The 14,554-nt window shown below is 41.4% G+C and overlaps 1 protein-coding gene and 1 long non-coding RNA gene across 2 annotated transcripts in view; one reads left to right on the top strand and one right to left on the bottom strand.

The window, feature by feature from the left end:
- Window positions 1–1,337, top strand: part of LOC137341390 (uncharacterized) — a 60,961-nt gene extending 59,624 nt beyond the window's left edge. The window contains exon 4 of the long non-coding RNA XR_010967023.1: window positions 1,194–1,337. This is a non-coding gene — a long non-coding RNA (uncharacterized lncRNA). The remainder of the gene's footprint in view (window positions 1–1,193) is intronic.
- Window positions 1–14,554, bottom strand: part of kif19 (kinesin family member 19) — a 145,322-nt gene that overhangs the window by 84,084 nt on the left and 46,684 nt on the right. The window lies entirely within an intron of this gene.

Raw genomic sequence — 14,554 nt, 5'->3', positions numbered from 1 at the left:
GAGGTTATCCTGGATCACAAGCTAAGGGCTGGTATTGTGGGAGGTATAAATGATGGAACAGACTGCATCGTTACCAAAGTGATGAAACGTGGAAACCATGCATTGATTAATATCAAACTGTACATCTGGTCTGCCTTTCATAGTAACAATATTTCTGACAAATGGAAACATGGAATCTTAAAGGGCCCGTGTTCTCTCATTTGGGCATTGCTGGGTCAGGCTTGGTTCCAACCTGTTCCAAACATTCTCCAGTATTAACAGCTGATGATAGTTGAAAGTGCAGTAAAAGGATGTGTCTGCAGCATGGAGAGATTCTTGAATGCAGTTTTTGCACAACTGTTCCAGTTTTAGTATTACTCTTTATCAATTAAGGTGCGATTGGTGATGTGCCAACACTACTGCATCATTGTTCACGTTACTGCGTACCAACAGATATGCCAGCCTAATCCTACCATGATCTAAATTTAGAAATTTAAGAATGGATCTGAAATGGCCCAATTCAGGCCCTTTTTGTGCAGAATTAAGTTCAGCTTACTGTATCATTGCTTTATTTCTAAGAAATTAAAGTACCCAAGAACTATTGCTAAGCTTCCCACTCACACCTTAACTTGGCTGGTTCAGTACTTCTGTAAGAAATGTACAGAACTAAATTAAGCCCTTACCATAGATTGCTGAAAATATCATGAAACAGAGTCTATAATGTAAAGAAAATCCAGAGAGCATGTAAACTTAGCTGAATTCAATAAAAATCTTGGTAAGAAAAAGATATAACATCTGAATTCACAAGGGGAAAATGCATTTGGCTTCTCATTTATCATGCACTTGCATCACATGGAATCATAGTGAGACGTCACCATGCAGCTTCCAGCAGTGATTATACAGCACAGCGGTCCGCAACCTAACAGCCCGCGTCACCGGCTATTACAAAGGGTGCAAGGAAAATGAGAGGGGGGGGAAAAGGGGAAAAAATATTGTTAAAAAAAAAGTGGAATATCATTACATACTTCACGATAAGCTCATTCACATCCCAACATGCCCTTACCCTGGAGTAAGTGGACCCCTTATAAATGCCATTAAAAATATTCTAAATGACTTGAGTCATTTGTAAAAAAAAAATGACCACCAGCCAGATGGCGACTGTTGTCTTCTTGGTGTTTCTATTTTGAGTGCTGAAACATGGATTTATTTTTTAGGCTGATTACCGGCATCCTTCACTCATTGAAAAAATGTGCAGCAGGGAATGCTGAGAGTAAGGAACCAGGTGAAAACATGTTTGTTTCAATGGCATAGCCTCAGAACTACAGCAAAGATTACAGTCGTAGACAGGAGTCCAGCCATCGTATTGCAAGGTATTGTTTTGAAACTAGATGTGTGTCCTGGAAATAATCAAGAAAATCAATGTGGGTTTTATCCTTGAACATTCCTTTAGGTAATGAATTGGTTTAAATTAATCAAAGAATAAATCTCGTATATTTCAGTGAACTTGCTGTTTTTTGAACAGCAACAACTTGCATTTATACAGCACCTTTAACACAGAACAACATTCCAGGGTGCTTCACAGAGGTGCAGGGAAAAAAATCATGTCTTTTTCCTCAACAATAAGGTTGGAGCAACAAATGTGGAGGCCCAGTAACAAGTTTACTCACTCATTGGGGAAGTTGTGCATAATGCAGATAAACATAGACTCTCTTCTTCCTTCTAAGCTCCAAATACATCGTACATCATATTCCTCCTCTCTGCATCCTCACTGTATTTTAAATGACTCATCTCAACTTATCCTGCTTTAAGTCACTCTTTCTCAGGACTTCAAAACGGTGGAGCTTCTTACCCTTCCTAGTGTTCCCTTCCTTTTACAATCTACAAATTTTGAAAAATCAAAAAGTTAGTATGCAGGTGATCAAGAAGGCCAACGGAATGTTGGCTTTTATTGCTAGGGGGATAGAATATAAAAACAGGGAGGTATTGCTGCAGTTATATAAGGTATTGGTGAGACCGCACCTGGAATACTGCATACAGTTTTGGTGTCCATACTTAAGAAAAAACATACTTGCTCTCGAGGCAGCACAAAGAAGGTTCACTCGGCTAATCCCGGGGATGAGGGGGCGGACGTATGAGGAGAGGTTGAGTAGATTGGGACTCTACTCATTGGAGTTCAGAAGAATGAGAGGCGATCTTATTGAAACATATAAGATTGTGAAGGGGCTTGATCGGGTGGATGCGGTAAGGATGTTCCCAAGGATGGGTGAAACTAGAACTAGGGGGCATAATCTTAGAATAAGGGGCTGCTCTTTCAAAACTGAGATGAGGAGAAACTTCTTCACTCAGAGGGTAGTAGGTCTGTGGAATTTGCTGCCCCAGGAAGCTGTGGAAGCTACATCATTAAATAAATTTAAAACAGAAATAGACAGTTTTCTAGAAGTAAAGGGAATTAGGGGTTATGGGGAGCGGGCAGGAAATTGGACATGAATTTAGATTTGAGGTTAGGATCAGATCAGCCATGATCTTGTTGAATGGCGGAGCAGGCTCGAGGGGCCGATTGGCCTCCTCCTGCTCCTATTTCTCTTATGTTCTTATAAAAGCCCGGCTTGATGGCGCCTAACCACTACATCATCTATCTGCACCCTTGTTTCCCTTCATCTTTACTGCTGTCCTGCATTTTGGCCCTGACCCTTCACATGTGGTGTTGAATTAAATAATAAGACTTGAAAGCCAAACTAAGTAATGATTTATTTTTCAGTAAACCACTAAGCTCCAATTCATGTACCCGGTGTACAACACATCTCTAATTAACGGTCTTACATATAGCATATGTCTGTCACATCACACCTTTCAAAGATGTTGCACTTTAGGATAGCACCTCTCAAAGCTTCACACATCCACAGGGAAAATGTAATAATTGGCTGTAATAAGCACTTCTCTGTTAATTTATCAAATAGCCAATAGAGTAAATGTGAACGAATTTAAAAAGTAGTAAAAGTACCAATAGAGTAACCAGCAGAACACCAATCAAATCCTTCAACTTTTTTCAAACCTACAATCCAATAAACTAATAAGTACACAAAAGCAATCGTCAAATCACTCAAATAATTTCTTCGCATAATTTTCAGCTGGCATTTTCTTCTTCACAAAAGGAAAATTAATGTGAAAACAAACAAATAAAAATTACTTAATTCTTCAAAAGAAATCACTAATCTTACCCATGAAATTGTTTATGTAATATTACCCACAGGAAATTTTCCCCAATAGGCCTACCCTTCGGTGTGAAGCATGGACTCGAGTTGGAAATTTTACCTGCGTCTGGTCACTGCTAAATTTCAGCTCGAATGGAGAAATTCTAAGTGCATCATGGGAGCTTAATTCTCATCCTGTTCCTGTGGAATTACATTACCCAAATGTTCCTTGACAACTAGAGGTACAAACATAAGAACATAAGAAATAGGAGCAGGAGTAGGCCAATCGGCCCCTCGAGCCTGCTCCGCCATTCAATAAGATCATGGCTGATCTGATCCTAACCTCAAATTTAAATTCATGTCCAATTTCCTGCCCGCTCCCCGTAACCCCTAATTCCCTTTACTTCTAGGAAACTATGAGGCAAAAATTTCAGAAAATGTGTCAAAAATAAAGAGCCCCAAGCATTGTTACACCAACGACAAACCTCAGCAATATCTACAAATCCACTCTGGGAGGGATAGCAAAAAAAGGTGAGATTTTATAACAAAATCAGAAGCAAAATACTGCGGATGCTGGAAATCTGAAATAAAAACGGAAAATGCTGGAAATACTCAGCAAGTCAGGCAGCATCTGTGGAGCGAGAAACAGGGTTGATGTTTCAGGTCGATGACCCTTCGTCAGAACTGTAAGAAGTTGAAGATTAAACAGTTTTTAAGCAAGTACAGAGCCACGGTAAGTGGGGCGGGGTGGGGGGGGGAGGGAGGGAAAGAGAGAGGAAGGGGTGGGGAGGAAAGAACAAAAAGGGAAGGTTTCTGATAGGGTGGAGGCAGGAGTGATTGAAATGACAAAAGGGATGATGGTGCAAGGCAAAGAGGGTGGTAATGGGACAAGTAAAGAAACAAAAGATTGGTCTAGAAGAGCTGTAAATGGCAACAGCAGGACCATTACCAGCATCTGCTGTCCAAAAAACTGGGAGCAGTGGTTATGATCTGAAGTTATTGAAATCAATGTTGAGTCCAGAAGGGTGTAAAGTAGTAGGTAAATAGTATTACAAATTTATCAGTGAAGCTTGTATCTTTCAGTATCAAAAGTTATATAATATTTCAACCTTATGTTGGTCATGTAATATATTACTTCAGTCAATTAATTGTATAAATGTAAGGAGTCTGACAACACCAGGTTATAGTCCAACAGCTTTATTTGAAATCACAAGCTTTCGGAGCTTTGCTCCTTCCTTAGGTGAATCACCCGACGAAGGAGCAAAGCTCCGAAAGCTTGTGATTTCAAATAAAGCTGTTGGACTATAACCTGGTGTTGTGCGACTCCTTACATTTGTCCACCCCAGTCCATCACCGGCATCTCCACAGCACAATTAATTGTATTACAGTGATGGGCCAGTAGGATCATGGAAAAACCTCAAACTGCATTCCAGGTCTTGGACTAATCATTACCACTACCATGGGGAGATCTACTTGTGTTGAATAATTTTACAAATGTATTAATGCATTTTTAAAAAAGAAAAGAAATTAAGGCAGTATAATCACTATAGGATAAATTTATAAACCAGTGAGTAGCCGTGCTCAATGGAAGCACAGATCAGAGAATTGAGGCCACAATGTTGTAGACTTAACTCCGAACCAAAATCCAGATTCCACTTGAAGTGCAGGATCCCTGAATTTACCCTTGTATTCTGTAGGGGCTAACTATCATAGAAGGCCACTCCACGATATGGAGTGCTGTGATTCATGTGCTTGCATGGTATTTGATGAGTTCAGTGTGGAGGCAAGCTGGCTAAAGAAATGAAAGAACTTGTATTTGTGTACTGCCTTATTATGTCCTCAGGACATCCCAATATTCTTCACGTACCACAAATTACTTTGAAGTACGATCAGTGTTATGTGAGAAAATAGAGCAATCAATGCTATACACAGGAAGGTCCCCAAAACAGCAAATGAGATGAATGGTCAGTTAATCTGGGTTTTTTTTTGATAGCGTTTGTTGAGGTAACAATGCTGGCAAGGACAATGGGATAACACCCTGCTCAAATTTGGATGGTACCATGGAATATTTTACATCCAAACAAGCAGATGGTGCCTTGGTTTTAATATCTCAACCAAAAGACACTAGGGTAGAATTTCCACAGAACATCAGCAGAAACCCCGGTGGAAACAGCCCTTTACACCGATTCTCTGGGATTTGTGCCAATCCTCTGCTGAAGTTACAGCGGAGGATCTGGAAATTGTACCCCAGCATCTCCAACAATGCTGGTGAAGCAGCAGAAAGTATCCATCAAAAATTTCAATGTTTATTGTAAGAACAAAGCCTTCAAGAAATAGATGTTGTAGCAACTGTTAAATGATTAACCAACATTAAACACTGGGTCTTGAAACGTGTGCATCAGACATGTGCATTTTTGGCAGACAAAAAAAAACTGCTTCACAAATAATCCACCAGAAATAAATTAGCAATGTTCAGTCTACATGCATGGAATAATTAAAATAGATTAAAAAAAGAATGTGATCATTGAAGATACTGTACAACCGGAGAGGTTAATCTGCTAATAGAGGAAATTCAGTACATTAAGAGCTCAGAGTTCATAGGAGTTCCACCTGGAACCAGAAACAAGAGCTGCTCACACAATGCACCCACTTCTATTGTGCTGAGGAGCGACTTGAGTCTGCCATATGGCCCTGCACTTAAATATAACACGATGTGGAGATGCCGGTGATGGACTGGGGTTGACAATTGTAAACAATTTTACAACACCAAGTTATAGTCCAGCAATTTTATTTTAAATTCACAAGCTTTCGGAGGCTTCCTCCTTCGTCAGGTGAACGATGTGAAAATCGTTCTCCTGACGATGTTTTCACATCATTCACCTGACGAAGGAGGAAGCCTCCGAAAGCTTGTGAATTTAAAATAAAATTGCTGGACTATAACTTGGTGTTGTAAAATTGTTTACAAATATAACACATTAGCCTTATCTGAAAGAATAGCTATCAGCTGTGGCAGACAGGCAGTCCACAGTTTAAAGCTCTCTAATCTGTGAAAAACAATTCCATTAAAGTGATTGGTGCTACCTTCTAGATCATTCGGAGACACCCTGTAGTGCAACAAACAATTTCCCATCCCTCACCAAGCTTGATTTATTGGAACACTGTAAGCAAGTTAAAGCTTCATTTATGCAATCACTGCATATTTCTACCAGGCATAAAACTGAGGTGAATTAGTAATAAATAATAATAAAAGATATCTACTTTCATTTATATGATGTATTTAACATAGAAAAACAACCCAAGGCGCTTGACAAGGGCATAATCAGACAAAAATGGACACCGAGCCAAAGAAGGAGATATTAGGAGTGGTGACCAAAACCTTGGTCAAACTGGTGGGTTTTAAGCGAGGAGAGGGAAGTGGAGAGGTAGAAAGGTTTAGAGTGGGAATTACAAAGTGTGGGGCCTGGATGGCTGAAGACACCACCGTCAATGGTGGGCAAAGGGAAGGGGGATTCAAAAGCAGCCAGAGTTGAAGGAGAGGTTGTAGGGAATTGGTAGTGAGGGTGCAGAGTTTGTGATGGGGGTCAAAGCCGATGGCTTCAATCTTCCTAAAATTTAATCAGAGGAAATTGCAGGTCATCCAAGACTGGTCGTCGGACAAGCAGTCTGACATCACAGAGGCAATAAAAGGGTCGAGATGGTGGAGATAGAGCTGGGTGTTATCAGGAGATTTGGCTTGGTAGAAAAGGGGAAGAGACAGGGAAGTAGCAGAGGCAGCTGAACCTATGGTCTCAATCTTAGATGACTAAACCAGTTGTAGGCCAGATACAGTCAAGTCTGTGCCCCTTTGACTTGAGGGAGCAAAGATGGTGGTCATACTAAGGGGAACAACCTGTATAGGAGAGAGTAAAGATTTCACTGGGGACACAGGCATCTAAGCTGAAAGTGTGGGCATGGTTGATTAAATTGACAGCTGCAGAAGTATGGTGGTGAATAGAAGGCCAAAGGTTAGGTAGTTGGCAGCTTGAAAGTGCAATTGTAAGTGACTTGGAGGAAGAGTTTTTTCCAGGGGGACGCAGAAGCAAGTGGGGTTGGAAGGGGTGAAGGGTTTTGGGCGCTGAAGGATACAAGGAAGTGGTCAGAGATGGCCTGGTCTGTGATCAAAATCATGGGAGCAGGGGGCATGAGATTGCAAGGTTGATGGGGTGCCCTGAAGTGTTAAAATGAAAAGTACCATAATTTACTCCGACCTCTCTTTTCCTTCGAATTTTATTGGCCAATTTTCTCCTCTCCTGAAGTTTGAACTTTGGCCTGTTTTTCCTTCTCTATCCCAGGAGGAACAATTATGAAATGGAAATGAATACTGTGAAACGATTTGGCAGTTTACAGAAGCTAAAAATTTGTATAAAACACATGTGACTGACTAGAGGGTTCTATGGAAATAAATTAGGTCTATAATCAGAGCACAGCAGTGAATACATAACCAGCAGACAGACACAATGGTCCCATATGGAGAAAGATTTGAGAGAGAAATGCCTCTGTCCTACTATATGGAGAGTTCTTTTGATTTTGGAAACATCACAAGGTAAGATCCAAATTAAAGAGGCTCCCTTTCTCTCCCTCCCTCCATCCAAGTATGCACTGAAGATGGAGTCTGTCACATGGAGTATCCTGACTATCATACCATTTCATGGCACATCATGCTGAAGTAATAATATGCTGTACTTCTGTGCCACAGTGTCAGTAGATTATTCTCATGAGTACAATAGAACTTTAATTTTTACTCATTAAGTATCAATTGGGCTTTCGAAAGGCATTTGATAAGATGCCGCATGGTAGGCTTATCATCAAGATTGCGGCCCATGGAATAAAGGGAGCAGCAACAACATGGATACAGAATTGGCTAAGTGACAGGAAACAGTAGTGGTAAACGGTTATTTTTCGGACTGGAGGGAGATAGACAGTGATGTCCCCCAAGGGTCGGTATTGGGACCCACAGCTTTCCTTGATGACTTGGACTTGGGTGTACAGGGCACAATTTCAAAATTTGCAGATGACACAAAACTTGGAAGGGTAGTAAACAGTGAGGAGGATATTGATAGACTTCAAGAGGATAGAGACAGGCAGGTGAAATGGGCGGACACATGGCAGATGAAATTTAATGCAGAAAAATGTGAAGTGATACATTTCGGAAGGAAGATCGAGGAGAGGCAATATAAACTAGAGGGCACAACTCTAAAAGGGGTACAGAAACAGAGGGATCTGGGGGCATATGTGCACAAATTGTTGAAGGTGGCAGGGCAGGTTGAGAAAGCGGTTAAAAACGCATACGGGATCCTGGGCTTTATAAATAAATCGTTCGCAGCAAATTACCCAGCTTTCAGGAGAACAGCGTCCACGACACCACACAACCCTGCCACGGTAACCTCTGCAAGACATGCCAGATCATCGACACAGATACCACCATCACACGAGAGGACACCACCCACCAGGTGCATGGTTCATACTCCTGTGACTCGGCCAACGTTGTCTACCTCATACGTTGCAGGAAAGGATGCCCCAGAGCATGGTACATTGGCGAGACCATGCAGACGCTGCGACAACGGATGAACGGACACCGCGCAACAATCGCCAGACAGGAGGGTTCCCTCCCAGTCGGGGAACACTTCAGCAGTCAAGGACATTCAGCCACCGACCTTCGGGTAAGCGTACTCCAAGGCGGCCTTCGAGACACACGACAACGCAAAATCGTCGAGCAGAAATTGATAGCCAAGTTCCGCACCCATGAGGACAGCCTCAACCGGGATCTTGGGTTCATGTCACGCTACATGTAACCTCACCAGCGAACAAATGTTATCTGTTTTTAATATAACGGGTCATTTGCTGTCTTTTCTATGTTTCTGCCTCTCTCTCTGTTTTTTTTTGGTGGTTTGCATATTCGGTGGCCTTTTAGGTAACACCTCTCTGTCTGCACACTGTGATTGCCTTGGCAACGGGCAGTTGGAAAGACTACTATCTGTAATCACCAGGTATTGTTCTGTGATTTATAAATGCGAAGGGTTCGAGGATTTCATTTCCACAACATTCACCGGAGGAAGCCTCCGAAAGCTGTGAATTTCAAATAAAATTGTTGGACTATAACTTGGTGTTGTAAAATTGTTTACAATTTATAAATAGAGGCAGAGTACAAAAGTATGGAAGTCATGATGAACCTTTATAAAACACTGATTTGGCCACAACTGGAGTATTGTGTCCAGTACTGGGCAGTGCACTTCAGGAAAGATGTGAAGGCCTTAAAGAGGGTGCAGAAGAGATTTACTAGAATGATTCCAGGGATGAGGGACTTCAGTTACATGGATAGAGTGGAGAAGCTGGGGTTGTTCTCCTTGGAACAGAGAAGGTTGAGAGGAGATTTGATGGAGGTATTCAAAATCACGGAGGGTCCAGACAGAGTAGATAGAGAGAAACTGTTCCCATTGGCAGAAGGGTGAAGGACCAGAGGACATAGAATTAAGATGATAGGCAAAAGAAGCAAGTGACATGAGGAAAAACTTTTTAACACAGCGAGTGGTTAGGATCTGGAATGCACTGCCCTAGGGGATGGTGGGCAGATTCAATCATGGCCTTCAAAAGGGAACTGGATAAGTACTTGAAAGAAAAAATTTGCAGGGCTACAGAGATAGGGACTAGTGGGATTGCTCTTACGTAGAGCCAGTGTGGACTCGATGGGCCGATTGGCCTCCTTCTGTGCTGTAACCTTTCAATGACTCTATGATAATTGTGAATAGAGTACTAATGGCACATTCTAAACAGCTAAAATTAATATTTGTATTTGTTCAATTTGCTCCATCTACACAAATCTAATGGGTGGTTTGCACCAGTCATCTATATGGCTAAAGCCTAGAAATTACTTTGAACAAACAGATGATTAACGTTCACATGACATTCCTCTCTGTTATTTTAACGGTGACATTAACTTGTTTACAGGTCAATCACTCTGAAACATGCAGATAGAGGAATATCATATTTATAAAGGGTGGCAGCAGAGTTAAAATCAGAGCGGAGGATTTATCACCTCGCTTCCCGTCCCAACCTCGGCCAGTACTAGGCATTAAAGGCACCTGTTCAAGATATGCAGCTCGCTGCATGCATGTTAACGAGGCCCGGCTCTCAAGGTGGACCAGGCCTCCCGCCGCAGTTCTCGGGTGGCTGCCGAGAAGTTAAAATCCCCCCGTAAGCATTTCTACACTAATTACATACGTAGCAATTTGTCAGGTTATAGAATTGGGAGCCATTTGCCTCTAAATGGACATAGGATTTAACACCATTTGCCCCTCTTAGTGTAAATAATCATGTTTCTGCTGGCTTAGAAAATGTTTCTTGGGCAGCTATTGGAAATGGCAAACAGGTAGAATGGAAAAAAAACACCTGCTCACCAAACAGGTGCCAAGCGTACAGGTGCCAAGCGTACAGACCTTGGCCACCAAGTTGGGACGGCTACAAAATATGAAAAAAATAAGTTTCAGAATATATAGAAAGAAACTCAGCACACAAACTTTTCTTTAAAAAAATCAGATTTCCTTTTCAAACAGTTCCTGCGCAATGAGCAAATTAAGAGCTGGTTAACTTTTCCTTCAATCCATTTGACAGTCAGCCTTTCCCTTTGCTATTGTAACTAATTGAAACATGGCCGCTACAATTCTTACAAACCAGTCTCCACAGAAACACTTCCATTGAAAGCTGAATTATATATTACCAGGCAGCTGTTCTACTGCCACCTTCTAATTTACAATAGATAAAAATAAGCAACAAGATATGTTTGCACCTGTACAGTCCCCGAAAGGAAAGGCAATTACTACCGTGTGTGGTGAAGAGTAAAATTACTTTTGTTGTGGTGCCACTATATTAGTAATAAGTGAACAGAATCCAATACTTTGTCTCATTGACATTTTTAAAGGGGTTGACGACTCCACAGTAATCGAAACTGGGCAAAATTCTATTCAAATTACTAGAAATTGCATGAACACCACTTTGGATTGTGTGTATTCCAGCTCTCACTTGTAGTGCCTAGAAAGGCAAAAATTACATTATTGTAATCCAACTTTTGTCCTGCAGAAATAACTCAAGAACTGACAATGATGATTCTGTGGAGAAACTATTGACTTCGTTCATCCCACTGTGCTCACTGGAGGAAGTAATATAGTGATGGGTGGCTGTGGTCAGACCCAAACAAGTTGCCAGGGAGGTGAAGGAAGAGGCAAGAGACAAAATTAAGCCAAAAATATACTTTTTTTTAACGTTCAACAGTAAAACACCCATTAACATTGAAGAAAACAGATACTTCTTGTGTTTATTGTAAAGATTGTTATTTCTTCCATCAATGCTGTTGAAGATATATTCTTGCTATATTCATAGAATCATAGAAAATTTACGGCACAGAAGGCGGCCATTTGGCCCATCGTGGCTGCGCCAGCTGAGAAACGAGCCATCCAGCCTAATCCCACTTTCCCGCATTTGGTCCGTAGCCCTGCAGGTCACGGCTCTTCAGGTGCACATCCAGGTATTTATTAAATGAGTTGAGGGTTTGTGCCTCTACCACCCTCTCAGGCAGTGAGTACCAGATCCCCACCACCCTCTGGGTGAAAAAATATTTCCTCACTTCCGCTCTAATCCTTCTACCAATCACTTGAAATCTATGCCTCCTGGTTATTGACCCCTCCGCTAAGGGAAATGCATCCTTCATATCCACTCTATCTAGGCCCCTCATAATTTTGTACACCTCAAACAAATCACCCCTCAGCCTCCTCTGTTCCAAGGAAAACAACCGCAGCCTATTCAAATCTGTCATCATAGCTAAAATTCTCCAGTCCTGGCAACATCCTCGTAAATCTCCTCTGCACCCTCTCTAGTGAAATTACATCCTTCCGGTAATGTGGCGACCAGAACTGTGCGCAGTACTCAAGCTGTGGTCTAACTAGTGTTTCATACAGTTCCAGCATAACATCCCCGCTTTTATATTCTATGCCTCGGCTAATAAAAGAAAGCATTCCATATGCCTTCTTATCTACCTGTCCTACTACCTTCAGGGATCTGCGGACATGCACTCCAGGATCCCTCACTTCCTCTACACCTCTCAGTATCCTCCCATTTATTCCCTTGTGTATTCCCTTGCCTTGTTTACTCTCCCCAAATGCATTACCTCACACTTCTGCGGATTGAACTCCATTTGCCACTTTTCTGCCCATCTGACCAGTCCATTGTATCTTTCTGCAGTCTACAGCTTTCCTCCTCACTATTAACCACCCGGCCTATCATTGTGTCATCCTTCCATTTTTTTTGAAAGGAAGAAATAACTTGCATTTATATAACATTTTTCACATCCTCAGGACATCTCAAAGCCAATTACTCTTGAGGTGCAGTCGCTGTGGTTCTGTAGTCAAACATGCAAACTCACTTCCAATGGACACATCTTTTCAAGGAAAATTTCACATCTGCACCACTGTTTCGAACAAATTCACGCATTAAATTTCTCATTACCGGTATCTGATTCAAATGCTTAATGGTGCTGGATTTTATTAATATGCATCTCTCAGACTCATGAGAATGTTCCAGATGTTAAGCAGGCCTCTCACTGAGCAGGCAAATGCAAACTGCGGGGTCCAAGTGGCAGATGGTGAGACCGATTATATTAGTAACTTTAAAAAATCTTATTGGACTTAAGTAAAGCAGCATCAGGTCATTGAGATCTTAAAGAATAAATGCTTTTCAATTGTTAAAAAAAATCTCAACTGCTGCATGTTTGTCTGTTGCTCAGTGGTTTCTTTTACAGCACCGACAAGGCGGCCTTAAACAGCTCTTGTATTTTTTGTAAGGATTATTATTTTTTCTGTCAATGCTACCAAATATACTTTCATGCTGTATTCCTTGGATTTTGTTTTGAAAGAAAGAAGTTTTATTTATACAGCACCTTTCACATCTTCAGGATATCCCAAAGCACTTCAAAATCAATAAATTACTTTTGTGGTGCAGTTACTGTGGTTTTGTCAGCAAAAATATGACCAGTTAAGCTCTGTTTGGTGATGGTGGTTGACTGTTAGCAAGGACACCAGTACTGCCCTGCTCTTTAATTAGCAGTAGTATCTTTTAAATTCACCCGAGAGAGCAGATGGGTTAACATCTCATCTGAAAGGCAGCACCTCCAACAATGTAGCACTCCCTCAATACTGCACTGAAATGTGAGTCTAAGATTATGCACTCAAGTCCTGGAGTAGGGCTTGAACTCACAACCTGTGACTCAGAAGCAAGTGTGCTACCACTGAACCAATTCATCTGGGGTAGGTCTCCTTTCATACCCAGATTAAAAGCTCATGGGACTAAAAATAGAAAAGTCCCCAGGCAAAGATGGCAGGCATCCTCGATTACAGAAGGAGGTTGGGCGGAGATAGTGGAGGCAATAACCATAATTTTCAAAAAATCTTAGGAAACATGAATTATGCCAAAAGGTCAGAAGTTGGCAAATGTTTACCCATTTAAGAAAAGGAAAAGGATAAATCAAGAAATTATGGGCCAATTAGTCCTTCCTCTGTTATGGGTAAACATCTAGAGTCCATAATAGGGGAGGAAATTAGTGAACGTTTAGAAAGGCATGAACCAATCAGGGACAGTCAGCATGGATTTATAGTGAGCAGATAATGCTTGACTGATGTTTAAAGAAATTACAGTGTATAAATTAAGGGAATGCAATGAATGTAACTATGAATTTTCAGAAGAAGATCTTTGATAATGTGCTAAAAAAAGAGACTTGTCATGGGAATAAATGTACAAGGTTTAAAGGGAATGTAGCCACATGGACAGGGGGATTGCTAAAGAACAGCAAAGAGCAAGGGTAAATGGATATTTCTCAAATTGGTGGACTGTTGATGCTGAGTCCTTAGGATTTGTGCTGAAATCTCTTGTTTTCCATTTATATAAATAATTTGGACATAGAATTAACAAAAAAAATGGCATTTAAGTGTGCTGATAACAACAAATTAAGGGAAAGGGAAACAGTGGAAGAATGAGTAGAACATAGGTGAATGGAGTCTATTTTTAAAAATTCATTCATGGGATGTGGGCGTCGCTGGCAAGGCCAGCATTTATTGCCCATCCCTAATTGCCCTTGAGAAGGTGGTGGTGAGCTGCCTTCTTGAACCGCTGCAGTCTGTGTGCTGTTAGGTAGGGAGTTCCAGCATTTGACCCAGCGACGATGAAGGAACGGCTTGGAGGGGAACGTGCAGGTGGTGTTGTTCCCATGTGCCTGCTGCCCTTGTCCTTCTAGGTGGTAGAGGTCGCGGGTTTGGGAGGTGCTGTGGAAGAAACCTGGACGAGTTGTTGCAGTGCATCCTGTG

This window comes from Heptranchias perlo, chromosome 23 (assembly GCF_035084215.1).
Source record: "Heptranchias perlo isolate sHepPer1 chromosome 23, sHepPer1.hap1, whole genome shotgun sequence".
In the NCBI taxonomy this organism is placed as follows: Eukaryota; Metazoa; Chordata; class Chondrichthyes; order Hexanchiformes; family Hexanchidae; genus Heptranchias; species Heptranchias perlo.
The sequence above is the reverse complement of the archived record's forward strand: the minus strand, read 5'-3'. Positions and strand labels throughout refer to the sequence as shown.